The 27,827-nt window shown below is 42.8% G+C and overlaps 1 protein-coding gene across 1 annotated transcript in view; it reads right to left on the reverse strand.

Moving 5' to 3' along the window:
• LOC121872979 (leukocyte antigen CD37-like) overlaps positions 1 to 27,624 on the reverse strand; it is a 61,852-nt gene extending 34,228 nt beyond the window's left edge. Inside the window, exon 1 of the mRNA XM_042376162.1 lies at positions 27,552 to 27,624. The gene's annotated coding sequence lies outside the window, so the exon portion shown is untranslated. The remainder of the gene's footprint in view (positions 1 to 27,551) is intronic.
• Between the last annotated feature and the right edge of the window lie 203 nt (positions 27,625 to 27,827).

Consider the following 27,827-nt stretch of genomic DNA (forward strand, 5'->3'; position numbering starts at 1 on the left):
AGTTGACTTTACTCTCTGGTGTTTTGTGTTCGGTGAGAAATGTTTATATGATTCTGTTGTGAGTATATGAGGGTGAGGAGGGCAGCTTTAAGCCTCCCCTCGTATGTATTTTTCTTCTAGTGTTTTATTGTATTCAGAAACTGCAGTACAGTACAGGTGTGGATACAGGTACATGTACAGGTATTTCAGGGTGTTGACTGTACATGTACCACCCTCTCAGAAATAGTGTGTTTATTTATATCCTCATTTATGCCTTGTGGGTTTTCCATTATTCAATTATATCAGCTTTATGCATTATGAATTATACATTATTAATTCACATCAGTTTTTATGTATTTTATATTATATATTATTAATTCACATTTGTTTTTTTACATTAAAATATTCATTATTAATTCATATTAATTGTTATACTATACATATGCATTACATTACATTTTAATTTCACATCATCGTTCATACACAAAATATCCACAATACACACACACACACACATACCCCTGTACACATAATGGTTGCCCCTCGTGTAACGAGGATGGCCGGCCCTTGGGCTACCTAGGCGTGAATTTGTTTAAGGTGTAGAAGCTGTCGCCAACACAACAACCACACCCTGAGTTAACGAGTCAAGGAATAGTCCGAGAAGACCGGACAACTCGCCAACTGCAACACACACACACACACACACACACACACACACACACACACACACACATTAGACTTAAAACATCGAGAATAAACACCAGTTAGACTTGCACTGGTGGGTCGGTGTATATTGTGTATTAATACGTGTCCATCGTCCTCCTCTGGCTCTCCTTGGTGTTAATCGACTCACTGTGTGTTATTGTTCACGTGTATGTTGATTTTTTTAACGAATGACTTGTCTGTCTTTCTCTCTTTGTCTTTTTCTACAGCTCTATCTGTCTGTCCATCCATGTATCTATGTGTCTTTATCTCTCTATCTATGTTTAGTTATTTTTCTTTTATTTATATATATATATGTTTATCTCTTTATCCATCTTTTTTATATCTATTTATATATTTATAGGTTCCCCACAAGTTATTATCACTCCCTTTTACTCACAGTTCACATACAGCGCAGCTTTTGACAACCAGTGTTTTGGTAATAATAATAATAATAATAATAATAATAATAATAATAATAATAATAATAATAATAATAAAAATAAATATAATACAGTAAAATCACCATACCTGATTACATTGGTTTGAGATGTACTCTATACAGTATATAGATAATGCTGGTATACAATTCAGCGTGTGTATGGACAATGCAGGTATACACATAGACCGTGGAGTGATATACTGTATACGATATCCAATATGCTGTACCTAGCAGACGGCGCAGGTATACAACAAGAGTAAACAGTGAAGCAATTCGACCAAGGGATAGCTGACATTCTCTACTTCCGTCAGTAAAGTGGACCATAGCCATTGACATCACCACCAGCAATAGTACTCAAGGAAAGGGCCTCTCTCTCTCTCTTTGCCAGGAACCTTTTCATTCACGGCGGAGGAAGTCAGTTGAAATCTCAAAGGTCGTCTGTAAAATAATATTGGGGTACCCGCGGGGAGACTGGAGGTTGTGTATAGAGAACGGGGTACACAGCCACGATAACTGAGGTAAACCCATAAAACTACTGAGAGGAAACACGGCTGAAATGTGTTTGTTCCTTAAAATATTTGTTGTTTGGAATGTGGATCACAATATTGTTTTTGTCGTTCTATGTGCTTGGTAATACTGTGACTGGTTTGTGTTATCAATTAAAATGTTTTGGTAATACTGTGCTGTGGTTAACTCGGGGTTTTGAAGTCACAAGAGTTTTCCTTTTAAGGTTTTATTGTGATAGGATCTTTACTAAGTCACTGACACGACAAAAAATCATCCTCTCTCTCTCTCTCTCTCTCTCTCTCTCTCTCTCTCTCTCTCTCTCTCTCTCTCTCTCTCTCTCTCTCTCTCTCTCTCTCTCTCTCTCTCAATTCATCTCCATATTCCTCAATTCCCCTTTTCATAGTTCTTCTTTCACTTCTTGCTTTTTTTTCCGTATCCTAGAATTCCAACACTTTTCTTTTTATTTATCCCAGCCCTCTTCCTCCTCTGCCCTCCCTCTACTTCCTGTCCCTTTCACCCCTTCTACCCCTCTCCCTCCTATTCCCTTCCTCCCTTCCTCATCTACCACCTCGATCTTCCCTCCCCTTCTGCCGCCTCTACCCTCCCAACTTCTTCTCCCCCTCTACCTTCTCTCCCTCCCCCACCCCTCTACCTCTCACCTCCTCTCCCCAACTCCAGCTAAAGACTCATATATTGCAGGGGACGGATCACCAAGACTCCGTACATTGTTGAGTGACTTTACGGGGTAGAAAATAAGTTTGAGGCTGTAAGAGGCCGAGGTGACGTCATCTAGTTTCTCCCGCCCCCACCACCACCCACCTTTTTATTGCTCGTAATATATTCCATTAGTTGGTGTGTGTGCTTTATGTATGTATGTATGTATGTATGTATGTGTCTGTCTGTTAGGCTGTCTACGTGCGTGTGTGTGTATGTTTTCTCTTGTTTCCATTCATCCTACATGAAGCGTAAATAGACAGTATATAAATCAAACCTAAGTTGATATAAGTTCAGTTTTAGTTTGGTTAAGTTTTACTTTAGTTAAGTTAGGTTTAGATTGGTGAGGTTAGGTTAACTAGTTTTAGTTTATTCAGATTAGGTTTAGGTTTGCTTAGGTTTAGGTTAGTGAGGTTAGATTAGCTAGTTTTGATTTATTCAGGTTAAGCTTAGTTGAGTTAGGTTAAGCTTAGCAGGTTAGGTTAGGTTAGGTTCCCCAGCAGAGTGGTCATCATGCTGCACATCACCAACCCTGGCCATACAGAATGTGGGGTGGAGGACGGTGTGTGGGCATCTCCTTGTGTGCACTAATGAGAGGTCAAAGTACCCCCAGCAGGCCATAAGTGGTCCCTGAGGGTGCATGTCATTAATCTATTAAGGAGAAAAACAAGGAGCGACCGCGGATTCCCCCATTTGTAATGATAATTAGGCTGGGGAGAAAGTAGGTCAGGTGATGGAAGGGTGAAGGTTGACTCACTCTGGGGTGAAGCAACACGGCCGGGGCGACAAATAGTGGATGAGGAGATGGTGGTCACCTCTCACCTGCTGTTGTCAACGCCCGGGTACACCACCCACTCACACACAGGCCGGATAACTTCTCTCCTGACCTCACTGAATTATTGATGTTATCCACGAATTTTAGAAATTGACCTTTGGTGCCCCAGGATTTATTAGATATTGTGTGACTGAGTAGGTCGCGGTGTTCGCATGGATGCTCCCTGACTTCGGCGTTGTTGTAGGCAAATATTTTTTGTTCTATCGTCCAAAAACACCGATTGAAAAAAAAAATCTTGCGACATAAACTTGGAGATATATACAGTATATGTTAGTATTGATGTATTATTGAATAGATTCTTGTCTTTTATATCTTTCGTATTACCCGAAGGTGAAAATACTCCAGCATCACCAGGTGTGTGAATTAAGGTTCATGAGGTCAGATAGTTTCCAATAACAGTTTTGTATTCCAGGATCACCAACGCTGTCGTGAGAAGCAAATATAAATGAGTACTTTAGTTGGTGGGAAATATACACACTGTGGGGAAATATACACACCCTGGGAAAATATACACACTGTGGGGAAATATACACACCGTGAAGAAATATACACACTGTGGGGAAATATACACACTGTGGGGAAATATACAAACTGAGAAAATATACACATCGTGGGAAATTTTCGACAATGTTGGGAAAACTGTGAACCTCGTAAGAAAATTCCTATCCAAAGTAAGAGACGTGAGTAGCGTCGGAAAATGATGGGAAATATGGCTTGACAGTAGAGTAGTGGACATCGTGATGACAAAAAAACAAAACAAGACCGGAAATATGGGGAGGCCGCGTCGCTATCACTCTATCGCCTCGTGGGGCAGTGGCAACAGTGTCTCAATACAGTTTAGTGCCCAAAAGGCCGAGATTTAATGAGGTTCACGGCCAGTTTAGTATCAGTTTTAAGTGTTCTTTTGGGGGCAATTGTAAAAAGTTCTTGGTTACAATCTTTTCTTTAATTCAAGGTATAATATGGATACTTGTTTTTATTCCTTGTTTTACTTTTGGTTTAGTAGTATTTTTTTCATTTTTTATACCCCTTTACTTTTTGGGGCACTTTTAAAACTTCTTGGATTTTGGTTTTTCCTCCTCCTTTTTCCTCCTGGTTTAAGTAGTAATATTTTCCCCGTGTTTTTATTCTTTCCTTCTTTGGGTCACTTTGAAAAACTTCTCGGATACTGGTTCTTCCTCTTTCTTTTATTTGTGGTTTAGTTGTCTCGGGGGAGGAGCAAGAGACTGGTTGGGATACTCCTGGCACTATTTACAACTTCTAACGTCTTGGTGGGTCCCTTGAGGCACTGTGCTCCTGCTCGCTTTAAGGCTGCTAACCCACTATTGGCAGTGAGGGAAAAACACCCCCAAAATCACCCCGTTTTATGGTGTTTTTCTTGGATTTTACGATTTTGTGTGTGTGTGTGTGTGTGTGTTGGAATAAGTACTAAGTTTTTTCGTTTTACATGTAGTGTGAAAGTTTAATTTAGTAGACGTTCGTTGGGATCACCTGAAGATTAGAAACCCCAGCACATTTCATCTGATAATTAAAACACCCTAACGCTAACGTAACCTAATTTAATATAACCTAACCTAACCTAACCTAACCTAACCTAACCTAACCTAACCTAACCTAACCTCCAAGGTAGTGTAAGAATATTTAGTAATTAGGTGAAATGTGTTGGGGTGCCTAATCTTCTGGTGATCCGTTGCTGTGTTGTAAGAAGCGGGCGAGGGGAGGCAAGGCGAGACGAGGGGGGGGGGAGGGTAAGAGAGGCGTGGAGAAGGGAGGCGAGGCGAGGTGAGAGGGGAGAATGGAGGCGAGGCAAGGCGAGGCGAGGCAAGGCTTTACTTCTGACGCTGACAGATATGTTCACTCAGGTTACTTAACTCACTATCAAGGAGGTAACAGTTGACTCACATGAGACTATTGTTGTGTAACTTTAAGAATGTAACCAAATATTTCATTGTATTTCCTTGATTACTATTATTTAATTGATGTATATTTAATTTACTGTTTTGTTTATAAGCCTTTTTAAAGGTTATAGTTCAAATTCAAGTTTATCAAAGCATTTTTTTCTTTTGTATTTGCAAGTCTATTGTTTTATTATTTGTTCAACAAGTTAATTAATTAAATAATATTGTTTCTCTACACCTCATGGGATTTAAATAACTTAGGGGAATAATTTATTGTACTCAGTACACCGTATTTACCAATTACACTTTCCAAACTAGATGATCTCCCACCAATCACATTTCAGGACGCAATCATTCTGCCATATTCTAAAATAGATATGCTAGGCCTCACCATTTCCTTTAATATGTCATGGAAGCCACACACCCACAACATTGCTAAAGCTGCCTCCCGAAAGTTGGGAATGCTGTACAGATGCCGTAGCCACTTCACTCCTGTGAGCAGTTGCTTCAAGTTTATAAGGGATTCATTCGTCCTAACTTGGAATACTGCTTTCATATCTGGGGTGGCTCTTCTTCTGTCCAACAGTTAGATAGGGTATAATCAAAGGCATTTTGTCTTATTAACTTTACTCTAGTTGATAATCTCTCTTCCCTTTCTCTTTGCCGCAATGTTAGCTTAATGGGCAATGTTCGGTGGATTTAGCATCCTGTGTACCGCCGGCAAGGCCGTGGGCTCGTAACACTCGTCTTGCCCGCGGTGCCCACCGTTTCTGTGTGGATGTCGGTCACGTTAGAATAACCCGTTATAGTACATCCTTCTTTCCTCACACAACCAAACTCTGGAATGCTCTGCCTTCTTCTGTGTTTCCATACCCATACAATCTGTCTCACTTCAAAAAGCTGGTTTCCGGCATCTTCGTGGTGTAGTTTAATATAGTCTTTTTCTTTTCTATTTTTAATATCTTTTTACTCTTATTTTTTCGCCCTGGTGGGCTATTCCCCGTAAAAAGAAAAAAATATGGGTACAGTACTCAGTTAACTCATAGTACTCAGCGGGGTTGGAATTCTACTCAGAGGGATGATACGAGAGGTGTAAAGACTTTTCGTAACTAGTTCGTACTTAAGGTTAAGGGTTGTCAAGGTTGCGTCAGACTCGTTAGCACTTGTCATGGTGGTTGTTAATGAGCTCAGGTGAGTGTGTTGTGTTCCCTGGTCTTGTTTAGTTTATAGCATGGGTTGTCAGGCTACAGTTACACACCTTGAATACAGGAATTTGTTTTACTTTGAGGAATGCGGTTTTCTTTCTTTCTTTCTTTCTTTCTTTCTTTCTTTCTTTCTTTCTTTCTTTCTTTCTTTCTTTCTTTCTTTCTTTCTTTCTTTCTTTCTTTCTTTCTTTCTTTCTTTCTTTCTTCTTCTTTTCTTTCTTTCTTTCTTTCTTTCTTTCTTTCTTTCTTTCTTTTTCTTTCTTTCTTTCTTTCTTTCTTTCTTTCCTTTCTTTTCTTTCTTTCTTCCTTCCTTCCTTCCTTCCCTTCCTTCCTTCCTTCCTTCCTTCCTTCCTTCCTTCCTTCCTTCCTTCCTTCCTTCCTTCCTTCCCTTCCTTCCTTCCTTCCTTCCTTCCTTCCTTCCTTCCTTCCTTCCTTCCTTCCTTCCTTCCTTCCTTCCTTCCTTCCTTCCTTCCCTTCCTTCCTTCCTTCCTTCCTTCCTTCCTTCCTTCCTTCCTTCCTTCCTTCCTTCCTTCCTTCCTTCCTTCCTTCCTTCCTTCCTTCCCTTCCTTCCTTCCTTCCTTCCTTCCTTCCTTCCTTCCTTCCTTCCTTCCTTCCTTCCTTCCTTCCTTCCTTCCTTCCTTCCTTCCTTCCTTCCTTCCTTCCTTCCTTCCTTCCTTCCTTCCTTCCTTCCTTTCTTTCTTTCTTTCTTTCTTTCTTTCTTTCTTTCTTCCTTTCTTTCTTCTTTTTTTTCTTTCTTTCTTTCTTTCTTTCTTTCTTTTTTTTTCTTTCTTTCTTTCTTTCTTTTCTTTTCTTTCTTTCTTTCTTTTCTTTCTTTCTTTCTTTCTTTCTTTCTTTCTTTCTTTCTTTCTTTCTTTCTTTCTTTTCTTTCTTTCTTTCTTTCTTTTCTTTTCTTTCTTTCTTTCTTTCTTTCTTTCTTTTCCTTTTCCTTTCTTTCTTTCTTCTTTCTTTCTTCTTTCTTTCTTTCTTTTCTTTCTTTCTTTCTTTCTTTCTTTCTTTCTTTCTTTCTTTCTTTTCTTTCTTCTTTCTTTCTTTTTCTTTTTTTTTTCTTTTCTTTTCTTTCTCTCTCTCTCAGGTGATATACAGGTTTGTTTGTCGTATTAAGACGAATGATCCGGGGTCCTCGTGACCTGGCCCGACCTGCCAAGGATCTTCCATGAGAGAGGAGAGGAAGAAGAGAAAAGAAAGAGGAAAGAATCATCAGGGCCCAGGGGAGGGGCAAGGAAGAGGGAAGTAGCGGAGGAGGAGGGGGAGGAAGACGGAGGTGGATGAGAAGGAGGCCAAGAGGAGACGAGGACATTAATAAACTTGAGGGAAGCAGACAAGGAATAGAAGAGAGAAAGAATGGGAAAGGAAATCAAAGAAGAAGAAGAAGAAGAGTAATGGAGACTATTAAGCAGAGGGGAATCGTCTTAGAGGACGAAGCGGAGAGAAAAGGGGGAAATCCAAAGAGAAGGTTAAGTGAGGGGAGGTGGTAGTGGTGCGGAGGGAGGTTGGGCTTAACACTGAATGTGAGGGGAGGGTGGTGAGGAAAGTGAGGTTTTGGTGGAGAGGTGAGAGGGGTTTGGTAAAGTGTCGGGGTAAGGAAGCGGAGGGATGGGAAAGGGAAAGGAGAAGACAAATGGGGGTAGGGGAAGAGGAGGAGGGGAAGGTTGAGAACAAATGAGATAAAGCTGAAGGAGGGGAGAGAGGGCAGGTGAGAGGGATGTAATAAGAATGGGAAGTGGGGAGAGCAAGGAAGAGACAAGTGACGGTGGTGGTGAGGGAGGGTGAAGATGAGAGCCAGTTGCTGTATTACTCACTAGGTGTCGCAGATCCTGGGACATCTATCACTATCAGTCACCTCACACGATTCGCCTGTATCGTGATTTTGGTTGTCTTATTTCCGGTAGTACCTTCACCTTGACACAGTGACATCCACAGTACCTCAAGACGCAGAGGAGAGAGAGAGGCTGCTGCGTGTGATTAGGTCTGAGATAATTAGATAATTCCCCGTAACAAGAGGAATGGCGCCACCCTGATCTATTACATTAGGCATGTATCTGATTACCCTAAGACTAAACACCCCAGCTTATTTCTCCTGAAGATTAACCACCCTAACGCTATAATGGGGGGTTAGGTTAGATTAAGTTAGGTTAGGATTGCATTTCGTTGGTGAATCTTCAGGTTAACAATGCTGAGGTGTCTAATTTTAAAGTATTCCTACGTGCTTTAACCTCTATAAATTAGCTTTTTCCTCAATTAATGTTATGTTAGATTAAGTTAGGGTTGGTCAGGTTTGGTTTGGTCGTGTTAAGAAGGCCAGGTATGGCTGCTGGACCTACACAGGCGTGACGACACAGTGTAGGTTTAGGGTGTAAATTATTCGGGAAAATGTGATACCCCGTCTACCTGTTGTTGTTATGGCAACTATGATGGGTAAGTTGGTGGTTAGAATAATTTTCTTTGCCATGGCAACTATGGTGGAACATAGTTGGTTCGGGTTGTTGCCATTCAAGGGCCAATTGCAAGAACAGTCGTGGGGTGTACGACGCCATTTACGATGACCTTCTTGCCCTGATCTTGTTTCAGTAATACCACCCTTTTGAAGCTCTGGAGAGATCTCGAAGTTTCGATATTTTGAGTACAGCACTAGCTAATAATTCCCACCAGGAAACTTGTTTCGAGACTCCTCCAAAGCTTCGAAAAGTGCAGAATTCCATGTGTTAAAGGCGATATAGCTGAAAAAAGACCAGGGCAAGAAGGTCATCGTAAATGGCGCCGCTCACCCCATAACCGTTCTTGCAATTGGCCCTGACAAAGGTGTTGGTGGGTCGGCTGATAGCCGTAATATCTCCCGTTGCTATGACAACAACAGAGAATCGGCTGATAACAAGAGAACTCCAGTTGTCATGCCAACGGCTCTGTGTCCCCAGTTGGGTAGTCAGTAACTTCAGCTATCATAGTAGTATAGTATTATGCTGTTACTATCTCAGCTGTCATAGGTAGATTGTCATGACAGCGATGATGGTGGGCGGGGCAGGGGGACAAGTAACCATGGCAAGCTGCTGTCGTGGTCAAAGCAGTTGTGAATCAGTTGTTGCCCAGGGTAGCCCCACGGTCGTCATGACAACGGCGGTTGCTAGGGATGTGACGTATTAGTAACGTCAAGCAACATTAACCGCCGCGCAGGAACACCTTCACTTTTATTGTTCCTCCGTGTGTGGTGGGGGTAGTGTCTTGGGGTTGTGATTGTCTGTTGGGATTGTGATTAGTGTGGGGGGTTGTGATTTGGTGAAGGGGAGTTGTAATTGTGTTGGGAGGATTGTGACTGTGTGTGTGTACTTTTTTATATGTATACATATTGGTGTATGTTCCTGTGTGTATTCAATTCACAACTTTTATACACCTCCCAGTAATTTAAAATGACAACTACAAAACCATAAATTCGTTGCCTAAAAATACAAGTCTGTCAACATATTAATGGCTACTCACAGCTTTATGATCTATAATTATAATAACAATATCCTAAGGTTCCAAAATGTAATCGGATCACCTGAAGATAAAGCACCCCAGCTTATTTCACCTGATGATTAACCACACTAACAACCCTAAATCACACTATCACAACCTAGGGTTAGTTGTATACGGGATCTCTCTCTCTCTCTCTCTCTCTCTCTCTCTTCTCTCTCTCTCTCTCTCATGATGCTCAGGTAAGCTTGATATGGTTACCTGTTTTTGTTTGTTGTTTTTTAGGCGTTTTGTATTTGCTTTTTTTTATGTGTGTGTTTTTTAGGTACAGTACTGAACTCCCTCAGGTAAAAGGGTGCAGGGGTGTTGGGAGGGAAGTCAGTAAGGGTAAGGATAAGAGGGAGGGGAGAAAAGTAATGAACACCAGGGAAGGAGAGGAGAGAGAAGCAGTTGGGGTCAGGGGTGAGGAGGAGGGAGGGTAGTGGGCGTCATGTGGGAGGGGTGGGCAGGGGATGTGGAGGAGGGACAGGGAAGGAGGGTAGTAGCCGTGGGGGGAGGGTAGCACTGGTTATTTGGTTCCGTGCCGATAATAAAGAGATCCGATTACACATCATTACTACCTCCTATGCTCTTGTATAGGGTACTGTCCTTTTTTTTCATCTCTCCTTCTTCCTGACCTTGTTAATTCCTCTCTTCCTGCATCTCCTCTTTGTTCTCCTCTTCCTGTTTCTTCTCTCTCCGTGTCTCCTGTTTCTCATCTTGACTCTCATGTTCTTCTTTCACGTCCTGATGATGATGATGATGATGATGATGATGATGATGATGATGATGATGATGATGATTGATGATGCTCCTCCTCCTCCTTGTGTTGCATCTCCTATTCCTCTTCCGCTTCCACACGCCATCCACACCTCCTCCACAGCCTCCCACCTACACCTTGTCCGCACGTCCTTATCATCCACACAGAATCCATTGGTTTAACGACGATGGTGTCTAGTTTAACGACGATGGTGTCTAGTTTAACGACGATGGTGTCTAGTTTAACGACGATGGTGTCTAGTTTAACGACGATGGTGTCTAGTTTAACGACGATGGTGTCTAGTTTAACGACGATGGTGTCTAGTTTAACGACGATGGTGTCTAGTTTGACGACGATGGTGTCTAGTTTAACGACGATGGTGTCTAGTTTACACGATGGTGTCTGTTAACGACGATGGTTAGTTTAACGACGATGGTGTCTGTTAGACGATGGTGTAGTTTAACGACGATGTTTTAGTTTAACGACGATGGTTAGTTTATCGATGTTTGTTTAACGATGGTGTCTAGTTTGACGATGATGGTGTCTAGTTTATCGACGATGGTGCCTAGTTTGACGACGATGGTGTCTATAGAGTTGAAAGAAGAGGACATTAAGCTTAACGACTAAAGGATCAAGTTTAACGATGATAGGATCAAGATAACGGCGAAATAATCAAGTTTAACTACCATAGTAACAAGCTTAACGACCATAGGAACAAGATTGACGACTATAGGATTAAGTTTAGCTATAGGATCAAATTTAACGACGATGCCTGCTTAACGACGATGACATCAAGCTTAACGGCTATAGGATCAAGCTTAACGACCATAGAATCAAGATTAACGACGAAAGCTTCAACTTTAACGACGAGGACATCAAACTTAACGATAATAACATCAAGCCCTTCTGCCTCTTCAGCCCTGCCCTGCCCCTGCCCTCCTAGCCCTTCCTGTCCCTTTTCACCCCTATCCTCTTCTCCCCCTTCCTTTCCGAGCCCTAGTTATTTTTCCTCCCTCCCGCATCTTCCCTCCCTCCTCAACGGCAGTCTTCTCCCCCTCCAGCATCTTCCTCCCTCCTCCGATCTTCCTCCTTCTCTAGCGCCCCGTTAGCTTAGGTCAATACCCGACGTTGCTACAAGGTCGGCACAGTGCACGTGATTGGTGTTCTGTGGGTGTTTGTGGGTGTTCTGTGGGTGTTCTGTGAGTGGCTGTGGGTGTTCTGGGGTGTCTGTGGGTGTTCTGTGAGGTACTGTGGGTGTTCTGTGAGTGTTGCTGTGGGTGTTCTGTGAGTGTTGCTGTGGTTCTGTGGGTGTTCTGGAGTGTTGTTGTGGGTGTTCTGTGAGTGTTGCTGTGGGTGTTCTGTGGTGTTCTGTGGGTGTTCTGGAGGTACTGTGGTGTTCTGTATGCTGTGGGTGTTCTGGAGTGTTGCTGTGGGTGTTCTGTGGTGTCTGTTGCTGTGGGTGTTCTGGTGTGTGAGTTACTGTGGGTGTTCTGTGAGTGTTGTGTGTGAGTGTTGCTGTGGGTGTTCTGTGGGTGTTCTTGGGTGTTCTGTGGTGTTCGGGTGTTCGGGCTGTGGGTGTTCGAGGCTGTGGTGTGGGTGTCTGTGGTGTGTGGGTGTTTGTGGTGTTCTGTGAGTGTTCTGTGGGTGTTCTGGGCTGTGGGTGTTCTGTGAGTGTTCGGTGTGTACTGTGGGTGTTCTGTGGGTGTTCTGTGATGATGTGGGTGTTCGAGTGTTCTGTGAGTGTACTGTGGGTGTTCTGTGGGTGTTCTGTGAGTGTACTGTGGGTGTTCTGTGAGTGTTCTGTGTTGGATGATGTCGTGGTGGTAGAGGTGCCTTCGAAGTATACCGCCTTTGTGTGTGTGTGTGTGTGTGTGTGTGTGTGTGTGTGTGTGTGTGTGTGTGTGTGTGTGTGTGTGTGTGTGTGTGTGTGTGTGTGTGTCATAAATAAGTCATGATAATAGTTGATGGTTTGGACAAAATCAAGAAGAATGGGGAGAGAGAGAGAGAGAGAGGCGAGAAAATTACGTTTATTACTAACTCTCACGGACACTACTCTTCCTCCCCTCAGATATTCCTTGTTCTTCTTACTGTGCTTTCACCCTCCTCCTCTCTCTCCTCTTCTTCCTTCACTTCATTCTCCTGCTGATCTGACTCTGCCTTCACCCTCCTTCGCTCTCTCCTCTTCCCTTCACCTCCTCCTTCTGCTGATTTTCCTCTGCTTTCACCCCCTCTCTCCTCCTCCTCCTCCCTCCTCCCTCCTGATCTTCCTTCACCCTTCTACTCTCTTTCCTCTTCCTTCACTTCCTACTCCTGCTGATCTTCCTCTGCCTTCATCCTCCTTCTCTCTCTCCTCCCCACTTCCTCTTTCTCCTAATCTTCATCCACCTCTTCACCTCCACCTTCCTTGTTTTTGTTATTGTTATTATAATTAGTTTTCATATTTTATAATCAATATTGTTTCTATAGTTATTGTTATTGTTTGTGTTGTTAACATAACTTAACCTAGCATAACCTAACCTAACCTAAACAAACCAATTCTGACATAACCTAACCTAACCTAACCAAACCAATTCTGACATAACAGAACCTAACCTAACCTAACCTAACTCCTAACCTAAACAAACCAATTCTGACATAACCTAACCTAACCTAACCTTAATTACATTTAGTTGACGCTGATGAGAAAGGTAGTTACTAGGATTCTGTTCTATTTATATTCCAAGTACTAATTATTTCCCCTCCTTGATATTAAGTTCGTGGTAATAATACTCTCGTGTCTCCTTTTATTGTGCGCTGCGGCATAATTAATAGACTCGTAAAGTTAATAAGGTGCAGGTAATTAGTACTGTTAATTAATGGACTTGTAATGCTACGGACAGAAATAGATAACTTACGTGTGATTAGAGGAGTTATTCTGGTCAGTGTTTATATATTGTGGTTCATTTGATTACTCTGAATGTGATAGTTGTTATGGTTGGTTAGGTTAGGTTAGGTGATAATGGACGACTAGTATTGTCTATAGAGATTAGTTAAAGGGCCATCAGCAGGTGTGAGGGACCGTAGACATGTGTGAAGGACCGTAGACAGGTGTGAGGGACCTAGAGACATGTGAAGGACCGTAGACAGGTGTGAGGGACCAGACATGTGTGAAGGACCGTAGACAGGGACCGTAGACATGTGTGAAGGACCGAAGACAGGTGAGGGACCGTAGAGGGTGTGAGGACTTAGACAGGTGTGAGGTACTTTAGACAGGTGTGAGGGACCGTTAAAGGGTCATTTTCGTGTAGATTTCAGAGGTGGTACACGTGTGTGTGTGTGTGTGTGTGTGTGTGTGTGTGTGTGTGTGTGTGTGTGTGTGTGTGTTCGTCTACAGGTTCACCATCGTGGTTTCCACCTATACTGTCTCCTCTTGACCCCTCAGGCCCTATGTGTTCTTAGGTTGGTATTAACGGCGTCTTGGCGGTTAGTGTATATAAACGGTGGCCGAGAAGCTGGCGTGTATCACTGATGGAGCTTAGCGGGAGGTAAGTGGGTGCTTCTGTCGACTGGGATCAAACCTGTTAATTAACTTGTTATTATGACCAATTAGCATGAGGCTGTGGCACCAGTCATCTCACAGGACCATCCTACCTAATCAGAAAATATCTATTGTCTGTAGGAATATTTAGACGACCTGATCACGGAAGTTGTGGAAGTTTGTAATGTCTTTTATTTTACCTTAAGATTAACCATCTTAACGCTAACCTAACGTAGCCAACCCAACCAAAAACCAAACCAAACCTAACTTCGTCCATTCTACCCCCCCCCTTCCAGGTAGAGCCTTTGTATTTGATAATATTAAGAATTATGTAACACTCCAGCAGGCTAAAAGTCCCCCTTTTTTCGCACCCAAGAAGGAGGGAAAATTTATCCTCCTCATGACTACGGCTCAATACCCGCAATATCTTCCCGTTATCCATCTCATCGTCGACAGTTATCCGCGGGCGTGAAACTAGTGACGGCCCATCCAACTTGCCGTAAGAATTTTCATTATTCATACATCGCCGTCCCCCCACGCTGCCACCCTGCCACTCACCGCCATCTCACCACGCTGCCACCCCTGCCACTCACCGTCTCACCACGCCGCTACCCCTGCCACTCACCGCCATCCTCACCACGCTGCCACCCCTGCCACTAACCGCCATCCTCACCACGCCGCCACCCCGCACTCACCGCCGTCCTCACCACCCCTCCCACTACCGCCATCCTCACCACGCTGCTACCCCTGCCACTCACCGCCGTCCTCATCATGCTGCCACCCCGCCTATTGTGGTGATGGGTGTGGTGGTGATGGTGATGAATGGTTGTGGTGGTAATGGTTGTGGTGATGATGGTTGTTGTGGTGATGATAGTTGTGGTGATGATGGTTGTTGTTGTGATGATGGTTGTTGTGATGATGGTGGTTGTTTTGGTGATGATGGTTGTTGTTGTAATGATGATGGTTGTTGTGGTGATGATGGTTGTGGTGATGATGGTTGTGGTGGTGGTGGCTGTAATGGTGATGATGGTTGTAGTGATGACGCTAGTTGTGGTGGTGATGGTTGTGGTGATGATGGTTGTGGTGGTGATGGTTGTTGTTGTGGTGATGGCTGTGGTGATGATGGTTGTGGTAGTGATGTTTGTTGTAGTGGTGATGATGGTTGTTGCAGTGATGATGGTTGTGGTGATGATGGTTGTGGTGGTGATGGTTGTAATGGTGATGATGGTTGTTGTTGTGGTGGTGATGGTTGTGGTCGTGATGGTTATTGTTGTGGTGATGATGGTTGTTGTGGTGATGATGGTTGTTGTGGTGATGATGATGATGGTTGTCGTGGTGATGATGGTTGTGGTGATGATGGATGTTGTGGTGATGATGGTTGTTGTTGTAGTGATGATGGTTGTTGTGGTGATGGTGGTTGTTTTGGTGATGATGGTTGTGGTTACGATGGTTTTGGTGGTGATGGTTGTGGTGATGATGGTTTTGGGATGATGATGGTTGATGTGGTGGTGATGGTTGTGGTGGTGATGGTTTTGTGGTGGTGGTGAAGATTGTTGTGGTGATGGTGGTTGTGGTGGTGAATGATGGTTGTGGTGGTGATGATGGTTGCTGTGGTGATGATGGTTGTGGTGGTGATGATGGTTTGTGGTGATGAAGGTTGTGGTGGTGATGGTTGTAATGGTGATGATGGTTGTGGTGGTGACGATGAACATTGGTGGTGATGGCTGTGGTGGTTATGGTTGTCGTTGTGGTGATGATGGATGTGGTGGTGATGGTCGTTTATTTGTGATGATGAACTTTGTGGTGATGATGGATTGTGGTGGTGGTGATGGATGTGGTGGTGATGGTTGTGGTGCTGATGGCTTTTGTGATGATGGTTTGTTGTGGTGGTGATGGTTGTTGTGTTGTTGATGATGGTTGTGGTGATGATGGTTGTTAGTGATGGTAGTGGTGGTGATGGTTGTGGTGGTGATGGTTGTTCTTGTGGTGGTGATGGTTGTTGTGGTGATGATGATGGATGGTTGCGGTCTTGGTGGTTGTTGTGGTGAAGATGGGTTTTGTTGTAGTGATGATGGTTGTTGTAGTGATAACGATGGATGGTTGTGGCAGTGGATGGTTGGGATGGTGTTTGTTGTGGTGATGATGGTTGTGGTTACGATGGTTTTGGTGGTGATGGTTGTGGTGATGATGGTTTTGGGATGATGATGGTTGATGTGGTGGTGATGGTTGTGGTGGTGATGAAGATTGTTGTGGTGATGGTGGTTGTGGTGGTGAATGATGGTTGTGATGGTTGTGGTGGTGATGGTCGTTGTGGTGGTGAATGATGGTTGTGATGGTTGTGGTGGTGATGGTGGTTGTGGTGGTGATGGTGATTGTGGTGGTGAATGATGGTTATGTGGTGATGATAGTTTTGGTGGTGATGATGGTTGTTGTGTTGATGGTTGTTGCAGTGATGATGAAAGATGGTTTTGATGGTGGTGGTTGTTACAGTGGTGATGAAGGATGGTTGTGGTGGTGATGGCTTGTTATGGTGATGATAATTGTTGTGGTGCTCATGGTTGTTAGTGATAATGGCTGTAGTGATGATGTTTGTTGGTTGTTGTAAGTGTACGGTAGTGCAGCTGTTCTCTCTCTCTCTCTCTCTCTCTCTCCTTTGGCTTGTGTTAAAGTTAAAAATGTCAAAATGAAAGTCTCTACAACCTAGAATACAATATTTGGGGGCATATGATTGACCAAGACGGAGTTAGTGTTGATGCGAGCAAAGTTAAGGCCATCCGTAAATATCCTATATCACAGTCCGCAGGTGATGTACGCTCTTTCATTGGTATGGCGGGTTTTTATCGTTACTTTATACAAGAAGATCCTGGCTCAACTCCCCGACAACATGATAGAGAGGCTTGCTCATATATGCGACGCCTGCCTCGCCTCTGGATACTTCCCTAAGATGTTCAAAATCGCCGTTATTCGCCTCATACCAAAAGCAGGGAAGCCTCCAAACAAAGTTGAAAACTTTCGACCAATATCGCTGCTAGAGGTACCTGCTAAAATCTTCGAAAAAATAGTAAACAAGCGATTGCGGATGTATCTGGAGGACGAAGACGTGCATAATCCCCGCCAGTACCGAGGCACATCCACCGCCATAGCTCAGGCCTACGAGCAGATCGCCAATGCCATGACTGGCCGCCTGCAGTGCAATATAATACTGAGGGACGTCAGCAAGGCGTTTGACAAAGTTTGGCGCGCAGGGCTGCAGTATAAGATCATACAACTGAGGCTACCCGAAAATCTGACGCGCCTGCTGTGCAACTTCATTATGGACCGCAGAGCCAAAATCAAGATGCAAGAACATTTTGGAGAAGAATTCTCACTATCGAGCGGCGTGCCTCAGGGCTCTTGTCTCTCACCAACCCTTTACACACACTACACGGCTGACCTGCCACCCCCAATCGTCGGCAGCGAGTACGCCATGTATGCCGACGATGTAACACAGATCGTCACCTGCCCAGGAAGGTCCACAGCAAGGATGACGCGACTCACTTCTCGGGCAATAGAGGGTATCTCGGAGTATGAACATAAATGGAAAATAAAAACAAACAAAACGAAATTTGAGGTCATACCCATAGCCAAATTCAAGCCGGCGCCATTGATGATCGACGACGAAGAGATTGAGTACTCTAAACAAGGCAGGTTGCTCGGCCTCATTATTTCTCGGACGGGCATCATTCCCCACGTGAAGGACAGACTAAATAAAGCCAAAGTCGCCGCAGCCAAATTAAAATGTTTTAAATTGATGCCTGAGAAGATACAAGTTCACCTGTACAAGGCGCTGGTGAGGCCTGTGTTGGAGTACCCATCTATACCACTCGTCACACTCGGGAAGACTAGACTACAACAACTACAGAGCTTCCAAAACAAGTGTTTGAGGTCAGCCAGTGGCCAAGCGCCACCCTACCAGGAGACAGTGGAAACCATCCACCTAAGAAATAAAACAGAGGCCCTCAACTTCAGGTTCCATCGCCTAGGGAAGAAGGTTTGGGACAAGCTCCTGGACGACTCTCACAGCCCAGACCACCTACGCGGGGAAGACATCAACGGAGGGAGACCCCACGCCTGGTGGCCCCGGAGTCTGCCCGCACTACAACAACCCAACCCGCGACCCATCTATGTCCGCCACAGTGATCCACCTTAGATTAAAACTTAGATGATATAAATTCACATTTAACAAGTCACAATCAAGTGAGTCCATAACGTAATACAGTATAAGATGTTAATAAACTTGTAATTGTAAAATCAATCTAGTCATTGTCTACTAAAATAACCATTGTGCAACCTCATTCTAAATCCTAGGTTAGCTTAGTTAGCCAACAAACTCTGTAATATGTAAAACAAAGGGTGTCGTCCCCCTCTGTTTAACTCGTTAAACTTCTTTTCCAACCTTTCCCCTCACGACTATATGTTGTGACTTCTCCATCCCTCATGTCTGGCTGTGCCTTGAGCCCCAGCATGCCTTCCATCCTTTCCCCACCTTAACCTAAAAAAAAACAAAAAACAAAAAACCACTCTGCCACCCTGCTCGGCATGTGAGGCCGGGGACGAGAAGGAGGAAAGACAGAAACAAGAGCAAAGGTGAAAGAGAGGAAGGGAAAGAGGAGGAAATGGGGAGAGAAAGAGACAGAATTGAAATATGAAGTGGGAAAGGAGAGAGGATGAAGAGATACAAAAGAGCAGAAGTGAGAGGAAAAGAAGGGGAGAGGTGAGGAGGAAAGACTGGGGGAGTGAGAAGAAAAGCCGAGGAGGAACGTTGCAATGACCTAGAAAGGCCTGGCTGGAGGAGGAGCGTTCTCTCTCTCTCTCTCTCTCTCTCTCTCTCTCTCTCTCTCTCTCTCTCTCTCTCACGTTTGATAGTTATATAGTTTTATTCCGGAAAAAAAAACACAGGCATACAAACACCTTAACAACTAATAATAACAAACACCTGTGCCTCAGTGATGTTGGCGTCAATGATATGCGACGCCATTACTGTTGCGCTCTCAGTTTGGGCCCAGCCAGCGCCTGTACATTGCCACAGCCGGCGTAGTTAAAGGCCAACTTTGCAACCAATAAATCTTGCAATAACTATTGTTACCACTTCATGTGCAATGTCGTCATCCTCTCCAGTGTTACCAACTCCGAGGGTATTCAGTTGTGACGTTGTTGTTGTTAGAGTCAGTATTAACAGTATTTAAGCTTGTCACATCCCAAGTTTCTTCTTGGTTTATATTGTAGACAGAGCCTCTATATAACCACGACCAGTGTGTGTAGTTACTGGTGATAGTGTTGTCATTATGTAGTGTGTTGGTGGTGGTACTTCAGGAAGGTTATGGTCATTACCGGTGTTATTAGTCTTGTTTATGATACTCTTGGCTCCTTCCTTACCACATTATCTCGGTATAATCACTCAATATTGTCACTGTTAGCGTTACTACTAGCAGTCTGTAAATGTGTGTGTGTGTGTGTGTGTGTGTGTGTGTGTGTGTGTCGATAACGTTAACTCATTTTGTCAGGGTCAGATATATTGGTGAATAATATCTTACGTGGATTTCAAAGTAAGATGTAGTAAGTTACTTCGTTGTATTTTAAATTTTATTGATATAGGACAATTAATCTTTTAATACCACGAGACTACATGAACAACTACTTCCTTTTTACTCCCATCTCCAGCCTCTGTCCTCTCCCGTTTGAACCTATCTCAGTACAACTGCGTGCGTTTACCTCCCTCGGATTCATTCAACACACACACACACACACACACACACACACACACACACACACACACACACACACACACACACCCCTTCTTTTATTCAGTCCACCATTATTAGTAGCCTTTGTGTGTGCATGCACTGTGCTACACTGTGTATGATGTTTACAGTCAGTATACCTGTTTACATCCATAACGAGTTGATATAATTGGACTGACATTATTTTTAATTCAACATTATTGCTGTGACCGTGTAGTCTTGAGCCGCGTAGAATACTGCAGTCAGAGTCAAGCAGCGGTGACCTCATTTTTGTGCCTTTTCTGCTTTGAGCGGATAGGATTGAAGGAGAGGAGTGAGCCGGGGGACGCGAGTAAGTGACCACTACTAACACTCGCTCAACAGTACAATGTGTCACTACTACTACTACCAACCCCAATCCCATAAATCATTGCCTTGGCCAACACTACCACCGTCACCTGCCAGTAGAAGTATTTTGGTTCATTGTTTGTTTTGGTTCTTCTGGTCCAGGACGTCTCATGGCACCTTAATACATATATAAGAACATGAGAGTGACCCTGTTTATTCCCAACATTTATTACTAATCTCTCTCTCTCTCTCTCTCTCTCTCTCTCTCTCTCTCTCTCTCTCTCTCTCTCTCTCTCTCTCTCTCTAACTATATTTGAAACTTCCCAACTAGTTTGAGTTAATTTTACATATATTTTGTTTTTCTGTTCTGGAAGCTGCCATCAACACTACACTTAGTTTCTTACACCTATCGTTAGTGAGGTGTGATAATGTGTGTCAAGGAAAACGTTACCAGCACTGTGATCATATGGTGTCTCTTAGTTTAGTTTGGTTTTGTTATATTTGGTTAGGTTAACTTTGGTTTAATTTGGTTTGGTTTAGTTTGGTTAGGTTAGGTCAGGTCAGAGAAATAAATTTATCCCGAGTTTTAATGAGGGTAATAAAGAACGGTCGCGTGTAAATTGAAGTTTGTCTTTCGTGATGTATAATAGTCGCCATGATGGATGATAACGTTGTGGCAGGTGAGTAGGGAGTACAGGTGGAGGTGTGTACTGGATAACAAGAGCCAGGTAATCATTAAACGGATAACAACGTTGATTCACCCTGTTTTGTGCGTGTTGTGTTCAATACACGTTTAAGTTTTTATTCTTAAGTCTTTAATGGAACACATTCTATTTGATTTAAGTGTCAGATCACGTGAAGTTTAAACACCCAAGCTTATTTCACTTGATTAAACACCGTAACGCTATTTGGGGGTTAGGTTAGGTTATCGTTAGTGAGTATTGGGTTAGCGGTAGGTTAGGTTAGGTTAGGTTAGCTTTAGGTTAGGTTAGCATTACTGTGTTTCATCATATCGGGTGAAATAAGCTAGTGGTGTCAAATTTTCACGTGATTTATTTAATAGTAGAACACCTGGTGAGTAATGACACTTAAGTTATTGATTTATAAACATTACTAAAATATACCCACACAGACCCAGGTATTGATGCAGAGTCACGGATGATTCACTGTGTCATCAACCACTTCACTCAGTCACGTGTCTCAATAGTTGCTTCAAGTTTATCTGTATTTACTATTTATTCTATTTTATGTAATACGTTTCTAAATTGGTCCTGTCTTACGTGTCTGAGCTTCTTCTCTTCCCTTTACCATTCTCTGCATTCCTCGGCGCCTCCCTACTACCCATATCACCACGTACCCCTCACTTATATCTCCCCTCGTTCCTGTCGTCCTTTTCTCCGTTTCCCCTCACAGCGACTTTGGCCGGGACAGGTTTAGGAGCGGGCGAGGGGCAGCAGCGTTATGTGTAGCAGCCGGCAATTGTTGTGCCCTTACATATTTACACTGGCCACTGCGTAATTGGTACCATTAATAGCGCAGTGGAGGGCGGTGGTACCGAGGGGTGGCGGCAGGACCCGGTGATTAGTGTTATTGTGGTGGTGGGGGAATCGATGTCCACCCAGGCAGTTGGTGCTGTGGTCATGAGCACCTCACTCTGGTGGTGGCACGGTGAGGGGTCAAGGTGGGGGTAGTGTCAAGGAGAGGGTAGTGTCGAGGTGTGGGTAGTGTCAAGGTGAGGTGAGGGTATTGTCAAGGTGAGAGTAGTGTCAAGGTGAGGGTAGTGTTGAGGTGGGGGTAGTGTTGAGGTGGGGGTAGTGTCAAGGAGAGGTTATTGTCAAGGTGAGGGTATTGTCAAGGTGAGGGTAGTGTCAAGGTGAGGGTAGTGTTGAGGTGGGGGTAATGTCAAGATGAGAGTAGTGTTGAGGTGAGGGGTAGTGTCAAGATGAGAGTAGTGTCAAGGTATTCTTAAAGTCAATAATGTGTCAGTCTTGAGGTGTCGATAGTATATAATGACGATATTATTGATAATGATAACGCTGACAATAATAATGACGATATTATTGATAATGATGATAGTGGTTACAGCAATAATAATAATAATAATAATAATAATAATAATAATAATAATAATAATAATAATAATAATAATAATAATAAATTTTATCCACTTGATAATGTTACTCAGTATGTTTTCTCTTAGCTATTTACACCACCCGTTTTATGATGACTAACCCCTTGAGTACCGTGTCATCGGACTCAGGGGAATTGGTCATCGTACTCAAGGGGTTAAAACATCGTACTCAAAAGGGGTTTAATTGTCGTACTCAAAATGGGTTAAACATCCTTCTCAAGGGGTTTAAAATATCGTAGTTAAGGGATTAAATTATAACGCTCAAAAGGTTAAATCATTATGCTCAAGGGGTTAAAACATCTATACTCAAGGGGATAAATCATCATATTGAATGAGTTAAAACATAATTTCCAAGGGGTTAAACCTTCGTAATTAAGGGTTTAAAATATCATACGTAAGGGTTTTAATCATCATACTCAATGGGTTAAATCATACTTAAGGGATTAAACCATTGTAATAAAAGGGGTTAAACCTTTGTAATTAAGGGTTTAAAATATCATACGTAAGGGATTAAACCATTGTAATAAAAGGGTTTAAACCTTTGTAATTAAGGGTTTAAAATATCATACGTAAGGGATTAAACCATTGTAATAAAAGGGTTTAAACATACAGGAGGTGATGGAAGATAGTGAACATATATCTTCCACACAACACTGAAACTCGACACAGTTAACGGACTTGTAATAACTTGTGCCCATTTTGTTATTTTGTTGTTGGTTGTTCCGCCGAGTTTTGATCTTGGTAATTTATCATCATGGAGAAAGTCTTTGAAAGTTTTTGTTGGGTTGTGTAGAATTTGTATATTTTAGTTTTTCCTCCAGAAACTATTTGTGTGTGTGTGTGTGTGTGTGTGTGTGTGTGTGTGTGTGTGTGTGTGTGTGTGTGTGTGTGTGTGTGTGTGTGTGTGTGTGTGTGTGTGCCTCCTAATGACTCTCCACCAATTTCCACATATTTTACCGACACACAACAGTTTTCCCGGAACAAGAAGAAACATTAATTTGCAACTCTAATTGATCTTTCAAACATGAACGTCAAATAACTAAAAAAACGTTCATTGCTTGTCGTGTAGTTTTTGTTAATACGTTTTTTTTTATATGCCTGTTTGTGTGTTTGTTTGTGCGGTGTGTGTGTGTGTGTGTGTGTTTGCATATTCACTGTTATACCTGTTTGTTCTTTAATGCCTGTGTTCTATACCTTTTTTTTTATCCCCTGCACACTTGCGTTTGAAGAGGATATAGAAGTGTGTTTCTTCTGTCTGTAGGATAAAGTGGGTTCCGTCTGTCAGTGCGTCCGTCGTTACGTCCGTCAGAGTTTCCCTCCCTGGGTATAATTCAGTTGAGTATCGCGTTACGTAATTCGTCTCTTGCTTTATTTGACCTTTGACGTTTAGGGACCGTCAACTGGTGTGAGGGACAGTCAACAGATGTGAGAGACCGTAAACAGGTGTGAGGGACCGTAAATAAGTGTGAGGGACAGTCAACAGATGTGAGGGACAGTCAACAGATGTGAGGGACAGTAAACAGGTGTGGGAGACAGTAAACAAGTGTGAGGGACAGTAAACAGGTGTGAGGGACAGTCAACAGGTGTGAGGGACAGTAAACAAGTGTGAGGGACAGTAAACAGGTGTGAGGGACAGTCAACAGGTGTGAGGGACAGTAAACAAGTGTGGGAGACAGTAAACAAGTGTGAGGGACAGTAAACAAGTGTGAGGGACAGTAAACAGGTGTGAGGGACAGTAAACAGGTGTGGGAGACAGTAAACAAGTGTGGGAGACAGTAAACAAGTGTGGGAGACAGTAAACAGGTGTGAGGGACAGTAAACAAGTGTGAGGGACAGTAAACAGGTGTGAGGGACCGTAAACAAGTGTGAGGGACCGTAAACAAGTGTGAGGGACAGTAAACAGGTGTGAGGGACCGTAAACAAGTGTGAGGGACAGTAAACAAGTGTGAGAGACCGTAAACAAGTGTGAGGGACAGTAAACAAGTGTGAGGGACCGTAAACAACAGGATAGAAACAAGATCTACAAGGTAAGAGTGCGGGTGTCAGCTGTTGGTGGTGATAAAGTCGCCCATACCTTATTATGTAAAGTTTGCGTCTTGGTCATTTATTTTTGGCGTATATTGATAACTTTTTCGTTAAGCTCCAAGTATAGTATATTTATTTATTTATTTATATATTTATTCATTTATTTGTTTATTTATTTTTGAAAGGTTATTTATAAAACTTGACCTGCATTTTTTCATGTATTTTTTACACCTGTATATTAAGCTTGACCTCTTAGCACAATGTATCCCTGTACCTTAAGTCAGATTTTTTTAAGCTTTTCATCAACTTTAACCTCAGTAAATCCATCATTGTACTCTTGATATTTTTTTCATTAACAACCATCCATAAGTTTGACCTTAATACAGTCAGTCCATCACCATGTTGTTCTCACCCTCGGCTCCATCCCTCCCAGTGTATCAGGTAAGTTATCACATGAGGGGAAAATTCGGATTACCTGAAGATTTAGATACCCCAGATTAATTCACCTAAAGATTAACCCTCCTTAACGCTAACCTAAGTCCCTTATCTAACCTAACTTAACCTAATCCAACTTAAATTACTCTAATCCAATTAACCTAACTTAACCTAATCCAACTTAAATTACTCTAATCCAATTAACCTAACTTAACCTAATCCAACTTAAATTACTCTAATCCAATTAACCTAACTTACCCTAACTTAACCAATGTACCTTGACCTTACCTGCACCCGGTAACGTTTGGGTATGGAATCATTGAGTGAAATAAGCTAAAGTGTCTCATCTTCAAGTGTTGTGTTGAGCGTCTGTGTGTCATGACTACCCAGGATGCATCAGAGGCCGGTGTCATAGCCTCATAAAGGTGGTGTCCCCGGGGTTGACAAGGGCTGGGGGAGGGGGAGGGGGTCTGAATGGAGGTATGGGGATAGAGAAGGCTGGAAGGATAGACGGGGGGGAGGGGGGTGGGAGGGAAGACGGTGGAAGGGAAGGAAGGGGTGGAGGTAGTGAGTGTGTTTAAGAAGGGTAAGAGTTGGTAATCAGTTGATGGGCAAGTCGTGTTCAGGAGTGGACAGACTTGTAAGTAGTGGAAGAGGGGGATGTAACAGGGACGAAGAGACGTGTAAAGGTTAAAGGAGAGATTTGTAAGTGGAAAAGAAAGCCGTGTGAGGGAATATATGAGGGTTGAGAGAATCGAGTTACAGAGGGAAAGGTAGATTGTTTTTGTTTTTTATGTAACTTGATGGAAAAGGAGAGATTTGTAGGGGGAAGGGGAGGCGTTTGTGATAAGATTTAAGGGTTGAGAGACACGGGTTTGTAGATGGAAAGGATGATGATGATGATGATAATTTTTTATTCTGATAGTCAATTAACTGGTGTGTCGATGGGAAAGATATATATATATATACATATATCGATCTGTACTGTGAGGGGAGAGGAATGAGAGGGGAAAGACGTGCTCACAGAAGGGGAGATGTTCGTATGGATGAAGGGGAATTTAAATCAGATAACAAATAACAGTTGAAAATAACATCAAAGTGGCATTAGATTGTATGGGACATCATGGACATTGAAATTATTGTATTGCAGATGAGGAGGGGAGAGCACGACCAGCCCACGTGAAATGAGAGTAAAGACTTGGCAAAAATATCCCTAAATGGCAAACGAGGTAGTAAAGGAGGGAGGATAAAAGAACACTGTCTATTGAATGAAAACATTAAATGGCACACACACACACACACACACACACACACACACACACACACACACACACACACACACACACACACACACACACACACACACACACACAGGACAACAATTATACGAAAATAGGGGATCCTGTTTTTTTAAGATATGTTGTCCATAATATTTTGTTTTTCTTTATTTAACTCAAAGGCGTGGACGATGGTTATAAAAACTCGGCTTGAAGACAACATATAACAGGATTTTATCGTTACACTCTACTAAAAAACTCGCAATGATTTATTTATTTACTCCTTGTACACCGAATAAATTTTGTAATGATCTTTGGTATACCTGATTGCCTTTATTTTGTTGAGAGGTAATGTGATGTAATTTCAAACATGTAGATTTTATCAACATTATAACTTTTTTTTTTCCCTTTTGGATCGTGGTGTAGTCGGCCACGTGCAGGTCATTACCCTCCCACCATTCTCGGGCAGGAGGTAATTTTCATTAGCATGTGTTGTCAGCCAGTCAGCCCCCACTGAAAAAACAACACCAACACAACGATTCATGGTGTCGTGTCTCCTTCCCTCCCTCTGTGCTGGCGTTTAAGGGACACATTTCCCTCTATAACGGCGTGATGACCCGGACCAGTAATAGAGTTCAGAGGCCAAGAGGACGTCGAGCTTTTGTATTTTTTCGTGAGCAGTGTTAGTTGGTCCTGACTAAGGTTTGATAACAGCTCAAGGTATCGAGGCTTTTTAACCTTCTTCTCGGGGAGTCTCTGTGGTGAGGTCATTTATTTTAAACTTTTTGAATAGAGTTGCTGACGGGAAAAATGTGGTGAGATTAATGAGGGGGCGGTGTGTGTGTGTGTGTGTGTGTGTGTGTGTGTGTGTGTGTGTGTGTGTGTGTGTGTCCTCTAATAGTAATTTTATTGTAATTGTTATGGTGATAGATGATGAGGCTGGCTGAAGCATTGATCGACACATTCAACCACTACCAAGACCTCTACCGCTGTCACCACCACCACCATTACCCTCATCATCACCACCAACCTCATCATCACTATCACCACCACCATTTCCACAAAACAAACGAGATGATAAACAATTGGTCACAAGACTGAGGCTGGATTCACAAAGTCTCCACCCATGAGTATCACCTTTGTACTGTACTGTTTATATAACTGAAACAACACGATCACACCTGTACGACTTAGACCAAAACACACAACTCGCGTCCAATTATAACATTATAATCACCCTTAGACTCTACAGTTAATTAGACACGTTCACTTGGCACCAGTTACACCAGTTTGAAAATAAAATCAAGGAAGGAAAGATTTTGATAATAGATTATTCACCTTAATTATAGGAAGACAATCTTGGGTGACAAATCTCCCGTAATTAATGAACAATGTTGCAAATGTTTCTCAAGTTTGGTTTATTGTCTTAGGTCGTTGGTCAGAGTAAAATAAGAAAACAATGAAGCTTTAGAGCCTCTTGTTTATATAGTTCAGAGGTCATTCAACTTACCATGGTGAGGGAGAAGTGGCAGAGTGTGTTTGTAGGGACGAGGGGGGGTGGAGGGCAGTCCAACCCTCAACCTGTAGAAGAGATACAATACTGTTAGTTGTCTGTTCATTAACAAAAGTGTTGCACTGGTCATGTTCCAAAAATGCGTAACACACCTTTATGGGAGAGAGATTTATGTGGTGGAAATTATAAAATGAAGCTGGAAGTTTATGGAATGAGTTTGTGTTATATAGATGTGTCACTAGTGTCTTACGTATGTTTTTGTTAAGGTGAGAC

Source organism: Homarus americanus, unplaced genomic scaffold (genome assembly GCF_018991925.1).
Source record: "Homarus americanus isolate GMGI-L3 unplaced genomic scaffold, GMGI_Hamer_2.0 scaffold11022, whole genome shotgun sequence".
Lineage (NCBI taxonomy): Eukaryota > Metazoa > Arthropoda > Malacostraca > Decapoda > Nephropidae > Homarus > Homarus americanus.